Consider the following 7,165-nt stretch of genomic DNA (forward strand, 5'->3'; position numbering starts at 1 on the left):
AACCAATTTGACTGGATGATCTAGTGAACTGTAAAGTGCCTTGAAATGATGTGTTGTGAATTGGCGCTATGGAAATCAACTTAATTGATCTGAATTGAATTAAACCAGCTCAGTAGAAGGAGTAAAGCTTTGCAGAAATCTGCTTATGAGTTCATAGAGGAACTAGCTGTGTTTAAGGATGGATGCACCAAAAAGTTTTATGTATACCGACCCTCCAGGACTAGAGTTTAATACCAGAAATCTTGTCCAAAGAGGAAAAGTCAAAGATCTCTAAACTTCAACCCTAAATGACTATGATGTCTCATTCACTTATTTCTGGCTCATATGTAAAAAGGCGACTATTTAAGCAGACACATTTTGATGTTGTCGTTGCTACTTCTCTGTATAATTCAGTGGAATATTGTTTAAAATCAGACACTGTTTTGACTTTCATGGGCTGACCCAGCTGTCTGATAAATTTCTTACAGTATGTTGTTGCTCGCACTCGGACCACAATCGCAGTCGACGGTTTTTCTGCAGAAGAATTTGGGAATAAATCAGCTTCCACAGGGAGTGATGATGATGAAATATTACAGGTTGAGATGGAAAGTAAAGAGGCTGTTTGGACTGCTGCTTTACAGCAGAGGGGGAAAAAAAATATACTGACTTTTAGTTTCATGGAGAGAGGGATCCATGTAGAAGATGTAGGATTAGATGGTGTCTAAATTCTCTAAAGCGTACAACACTCAATCCATATTAAATTCCAGCTGACAGCTGTGAGGTAGTTTGGTTGAGGATCAGCAAGGTGAACAAAAAAAAAAAAACAGCATCAGCCACCGGTTCCAGATTCCTCTGAGGATTTTTATTAGCACTTTTCACTCTAACAAGCATCTCCCTGAGCTTCCAAGAACTCAGTGCTTGTATAACAAATTGGCGCAACACCTGCACTTGAGTGGACCAAGCCACAATTAAACAGGTAGAAAAACAGAAAGTCTAAACAGAAAATTGTTATGCAATTATGCAAAATAAACAATGTGATACAAGATAACTCTAAAATTTACTTTAAAGAAAAACAACAAAGCATTACTCCAAAGGAAACCCTCTAAATGATAAAACCCAGCAAGGTTATCAATGACATCATCTGGCCAATTTAGCAGGAAATACTGGGACAAACTATGGTGAATAAAAAGGAAAACAAATACCATGAATATACTTTGAAACAAAATACACAAGTTTAACCAATAATCCAGAAGTAGTAGCTTTAACCTAAACATATAAATAGATGGAAACTGCAACATAATGATAACACAAACAAACCCGGGATAATAAGTGAATCAAAGTTGCAAACTAATGTTTAAATTTATGCATTATGAATCAGAAATAATAAGGGACACGCGGTGAACACAAACTGAACCACTTTGTCACAACAGCAAAGTTCCTTTTTGCTCGGCCTTTAAGATATTTGTAAATTTTATTTAGTCAAAAGAATCTTAATGAGTGAAACAGACGGTTTGGGGAACTATCCAGGTGTCTCCCATGTTACCCAGGGTATGAGCAATACTCCATAAATCATAACTGGACATCAGAGAAGAATGTTGCAACATTTTTGGAACTTCTTGTCTGTCAAACTTTAAGGTGTTTAACAGTTAAATTCAACTGAGACACTTGTAATCTTATACTAAGAATTGTTTTCATACTTGTCCAACTTGAGGGGATTGAGAAGGAAGTAGACAGGGCTCAACTCTTCTCAATAATAAATTAACTTTATTGATCTCACATTGGAGAAAATGTACCTCTGCATTTAACCCACCCCCTGGGGACCAGTGGGCTGCCACCTGGGGAGCAGTGTGGGGTTTAGGCTTTTGCTCAGGAACCCAGAGTGCAGGCTGTGGGGATCTAAACAGGTATTTGCAACCTTCTCAAAGCACAAGCGCACTGCTCTAACCCCTAGGCCAACACTCTCCATCATAATTTTTATTATTTTAATTCCCAGATGAAGTATGCAACAGCAAATTTATCTGCAGCAGCAACAAGTTGAAGACCTTGCAAGCTAACAAAGCAAAATGTGTTTTAATTGAATTAATTGCAATTAATTAAACAAAAACCTTAATTATCTGTCAGCTAAATCTCATATTAACATTTTAAACAGCAAAATAGTGCTTTAAACTATTTAACCCACATGTTGAAACAAAATCACTATTAGAATGAATCCAAACAACTTGAAGGTGCATCAAATCAACTCGAACTTCAATAATCCTATTAATTACAGCTAACCTATTTTTGCACTACAATGCAACTAAGTTTTAAAGAACTACTCCAAAGTTCTAAGCATTTTTAAATTTCATTTACTAGAACTGAGGTTCTTACTCACTGGTGCATGTCTACACTTCACTCCCACATTGAATCAAACAATATTTTCCTCTTCTTGTAAAACCCAAGCAGTGTCACAAGCCACATGTGCAGCCCCCTACTGTCTGAACCAGGTAGATAAAATGGATCAAAAATAATTAAACAAACATTTTTGTCTGTTCTGCCATTCGACTCAACAGTTATCATTTGGCCTCTCAACTACAAAAGCCTGTTCAAAAGCCTGTCAATCTCTCTTCCCCACCTTATTATTATTATCCACAACTCTCTTGATGGCTGGCTCTGCTGGTAAAAAGTTTACCGTTCTGAATTATTACCCCCACTTAATGTCCACCAGGTCGCCGGCAACCTGGTGGGTTTTAAGAGGTTAATGTCGTTGCCAAACTATCCAAAACCACTGAATGAGGTTGCCAGAGCTGTAGTTAGTTGATGTGATGAAAAAAAGTTTCTCGAGGAGTCTAAAAAGTCAGCAACAGTGCTGGTTGAGTTTTGACTGAAAATGAGCATCTTGGCAGTTCGACTCAGCTCCATGTTAGAGTTATATCCAGTCCCTGAGTAATGCAAGACAGACTATCAGAGGAGTTGAGAATTTTCACTTGTCATGCATCTGCTGCACCTGTAGTCACAGTGCAGCTTGGCTTATCAGCAGATATAAGTTCAAAACTCACTCCTAAACGTACCTCTAAATGGTCATAACATGGAAACTAATTTCTCCTTTCGGATTCGGTGTAAATGCACTTTTATTTTTCAGAGGGGACCGCTAGATTTTGAGATTATGGACTGCAAATCATGAGGCAAAGTTGTGACTGAACAATGGCACAGTTGGTATCACTGCTGGTTTAAAAAATACAGAGGGAGAGAGAGAGAGGGAAAGAGATTTTCTTGGTTTTTGGTGATTCTCCAGTTCAAATGTGTGTGTGATTCTCGGGCAACGAGGTTGTGTGATTCGTTGCATTTCTTATCTCAGGGAGCGTAATGAATGAGCTCTGCTCTCAGATAAAAAAGGCGCCTTGTTCAGTATTAATGCGGGCGCTCGCGGTTAGTGCAGCAATTGTTGTGTGACCCTTGTGAGATGTGAAGATTTGGGCAGCATGTGTGGAGGTTTTCTCATTTAGGAGTGAAGTGATGGAATCGCTGCCCCCACGAGAAACCATCAATGAATTTAAATATAATGAGATGAATTACACGCCACACAATGTGCAACGACAGGCCGAACAGAGGGAGAAAGAAATGGAAGAGGGAATGATTTAACACAGGAGATTGAATGTCTGACTTTAGGTTGAATGAAAATCCTTCCTCTGTCACCTGGATAATTACCTCCCTATTGCAATTCACTGATATTGGTGACTTGGATGACATAGTCCAAATAATTGAGACTAAGATGGCCATTCATGGATTAATATATTCATAGTAATAAAAACACCCTAACTTAGAACTCTGAAACTTATACGGTTTTTAAATTTCAATGGGACTTTTCTGGTTAAGTAAGAATGATATATACAAAATCTATGTTTAGTTTAGGTTCGATTTCAGAGGCTGTGACCTCTAAGGACCCAGTCTACCTGGACTGGGTCCTTGTAAGGTATTGAAAGTAAAGAGGCCGGAAGAGTTTTGGCTATGGTTCAAAACAGGTCCAGCCTTCTTCAGCTTTCACCGCCTCTATTGCCTAGCAACCGTGACAGTTAACACAAAAAGCAGGCAAAGAATGGATGCTGAACTTCTACCTACTGTTCTGGGTGCTAATTCCATTTTTTAGGAGATTTGGCAGCAGTACCGTTGTCTCAGACCTTTTTCCTCTGAGCATGTAGCAGGCGGTTCACTTGGATTCGCAATGAATCCTGGGATACCCAAGGCTATGTTGGATACACTGGACCCGTCCTTCAAAACGGGCAACAAGAAAGCTGCATTTGGCGGCTGAATAACGAGGAGCCTTCCATTCCAAACAGGCCTCGGCGCCGGTCTATGACGTATTCGACCAATGATTCTGGCCTTCGGAGGACGCAGCCCCAGAATTCGAACTCAGCAATGATGTCATTTTTAGGTTTTCAAAAACTGGAATGTTTTTGGGAGTAATGATCTCACCACTCCTTTTCACATCTCTCACTTTACATACTGTACAACACCAGAAGTCATTTTCCAACAGAGGTTGTCTCAGGTATTCGGTTCAAATATGGTGTAAGTTCACAACATGTCGTCTCAAGGCACTTTACAGAGACAAAGCAATCAAATTAAACAGGCTTGTGGTTTTCTAGTGTAACTTTTCTGCTCAAATATAATTACATGAAAGAGTTTTGGATGTTTTCTTGATCTCCAATGTTTATTATAAAGAGGAAACGTCTTCATTATTTTTAAATACTTTCATCTTCTACATCAGGCATCCCCAACCTCGGTCCTCGAGGCCCGCTGTCCTGCAGGTTTTAGAGGTTTCTCTGCTTTAGCACAGCTGATTATGATGATTGCAGTAGACCAAAAGTCTGTTAATCAGCTTTCAATTAAAATCAGCTGTGCTGGAGCAGAGAAACCTCTAAAACCTGCAGGACAGGGGGTCTCGAGGACCAAGGTTGGGGATCCCTGTTCTACATGATATTATATGGGGAATCCTGCAGTTTTATTTCTTGAAAAGCATTTTCTTATTCCTCACATTTATTTCAGATGAGCCAAACTCCCTCAATCTGAGGATAACTGCTGCAGCTTCACTCCTCTATGGGGGCCTCATCTAAAATCGTTTTTTACATCCCCACAGCCCAATGCAGCCATGAGCAATCATAATACAAAGGAATGTGTCACAATGTTCCAATCAGACCAGATCTAAACCTATTGGAAAGAAGAGTAGACCAAAATCCTTCCCCGAAAAGGCAAGAAACTGATGAACACAGAAAATCAGGAGTGAGAGTTTTTGCTACAAAACTAAACATCATTCTGTTGGAATCAGAAATTAATTTTTCAGTCTTAACATATTTAATTTAAGATTTTTCATCAAAGTTGCATAAACTTGAAAAAAGATCCACAAGACTGATCATACAGAGGAATAACTTGTTCTTAATCATTTAGAACTACGAGCCTCTTCTACATCTGATAATCGTCACATTAGGTTATAAAACCAGATTTTATGACTGACGCTTTCGATGTTATTATGATGATAGTGAAAAATCGAAGGAAAAAGTGCTGTAATTGAACTTCAGGGCTGTAGAGTCCCGGATATTACATCTTCCCCCCCTCAGGTGTCCTCTAGGACAGAAACATGGTGACAGCTCAGAGACATGACAGAAAATTACATCACCACAGTTTCAGCGAATCAATGCTCCATCTTTTCTAAAAATATCATCACCTCCAAACTACAGTAGAATGGGAACAACTTCAGCCTGATCTCTGATTAGGTTTTATTTTATAACATTATCAAGCTAAAAATACACCAATGAAGCATTGTTGTAGAATAGAATAGAATAGAATAGAATAGAATAGAATAGAATAGAATAGAATAGAATAGAATAGAAAGTCCCTTTATTGTCCCACAATGGGGAAATTCTGGTGTTTACAGCAGCAAAAAGATTATAGAAACAAAATGGTCACACAAATGTAGACCTTAGAAAAATGTATAAGAGTAACATAATATTGAACAGTTTAAAGATAAACAATAAAATACTGTACAATAGATTTTTTCACTATATATTGTTTTATTTAACAGTGGTGGATGATGAGGCGGATCAATACATAAAAAATATAAAAGAAGAAAAGAAAGACATTGAAAAATACTGAAAAGGTAAATTCATTTTAAAATTCCAAGAGTATCATTTAATTATTAATTTGCAGTTATTTTTGCAAAAAAAAAAAAAAAAAAAAAAAAAAAAAGGAAATTTCAACTGATGAAGAAAATCCTAAATTTTCTTAAAAATCTGAGTATTACATCAGATCATTAAAATAATTAAGTTAAAAACAGGAAAGCAGGTTTACAAAAAATTTGACTTATATCGGCAGTTTTGTTTACTCTGGCAGTTTTTACACAATCCCACATTTAAGTTAGATATTTAACAGTGATTTTTCATATGGCTGAATTATTATTATTATTATTATTTACTCTGGCAGTTTTTACACAATCCCACATTTAAGTTAGATATTTAACAGTGATTTTTCATATGGCTGAATTATTATTATTATTATTAATATTATTATTATTATTATTATTATTATTATTATTATTATTATTAACGAGTGTGAGAATGCAACATAAACTAGAATTTTATATTTTCAAATGTAAAAAAAAAACACACATCAAAACTGATCAAAACGGGGGCATTAAATCTGCTTCCACGCTGTGTGTCTCCTGCTGCAGCTTCGCTTTTCATATCTTCTCTAACTACTTAACATTTCCATCTAAACTATTATTTAATGCCAGTACATTTTAGCTCATAATAAGAAATATCTACGTGTGATTTATGAAATGTTCCTAAAATCTAAGTTTTTTTTTAAAGTTTTAAAATCGATGGGGAGTGGTGGCCTAGTGGTTAGGGCATAGAGCTTGGAATCTTAACCTCACACTGCTCCCTGGACGCCCCACGATGGCAGCCCACTGCTCTCCAAGGGGATGGGTTAAATGCAGAGGTAAATTTCTCCAATGAGAGTTTAATAAAGTTAAATTAAATGAAATAAATAATGCTTGCATCAAAGTGTTAGTAATTATCAATCATCCAGGTTTAAAAAAATTAACCTTAATTTGATGTATCAATGAAAATGTATAGGACTAACATTGCACTACTCTGTGAAACCCTACCAATCCAGGATTGTTTTCTAGTCGCAAACCAGTTTTGTGGGAATCCTTCTG

General features: G+C 37.0%; 1 protein-coding gene across 1 annotated transcript in view; it reads left to right on the plus strand.

The window, feature by feature from the left end:
• nmbr (neuromedin B receptor) overlaps positions 1 to 7,165 on the plus strand; it is an 82,489-nt gene that overhangs the window by 55,695 nt on the left and 19,629 nt on the right. The window lies entirely within an intron of this gene.

The sequence above is a fragment of the Cyprinodon variegatus genome, unplaced genomic scaffold (genome assembly GCF_000732505.1).
Source record: "Cyprinodon variegatus isolate N-32 unplaced genomic scaffold, C_variegatus-1.0 Scaffold363, whole genome shotgun sequence".
Lineage (NCBI taxonomy): Eukaryota > Metazoa > Chordata > Actinopteri > Cyprinodontiformes > Cyprinodontidae > Cyprinodon > Cyprinodon variegatus.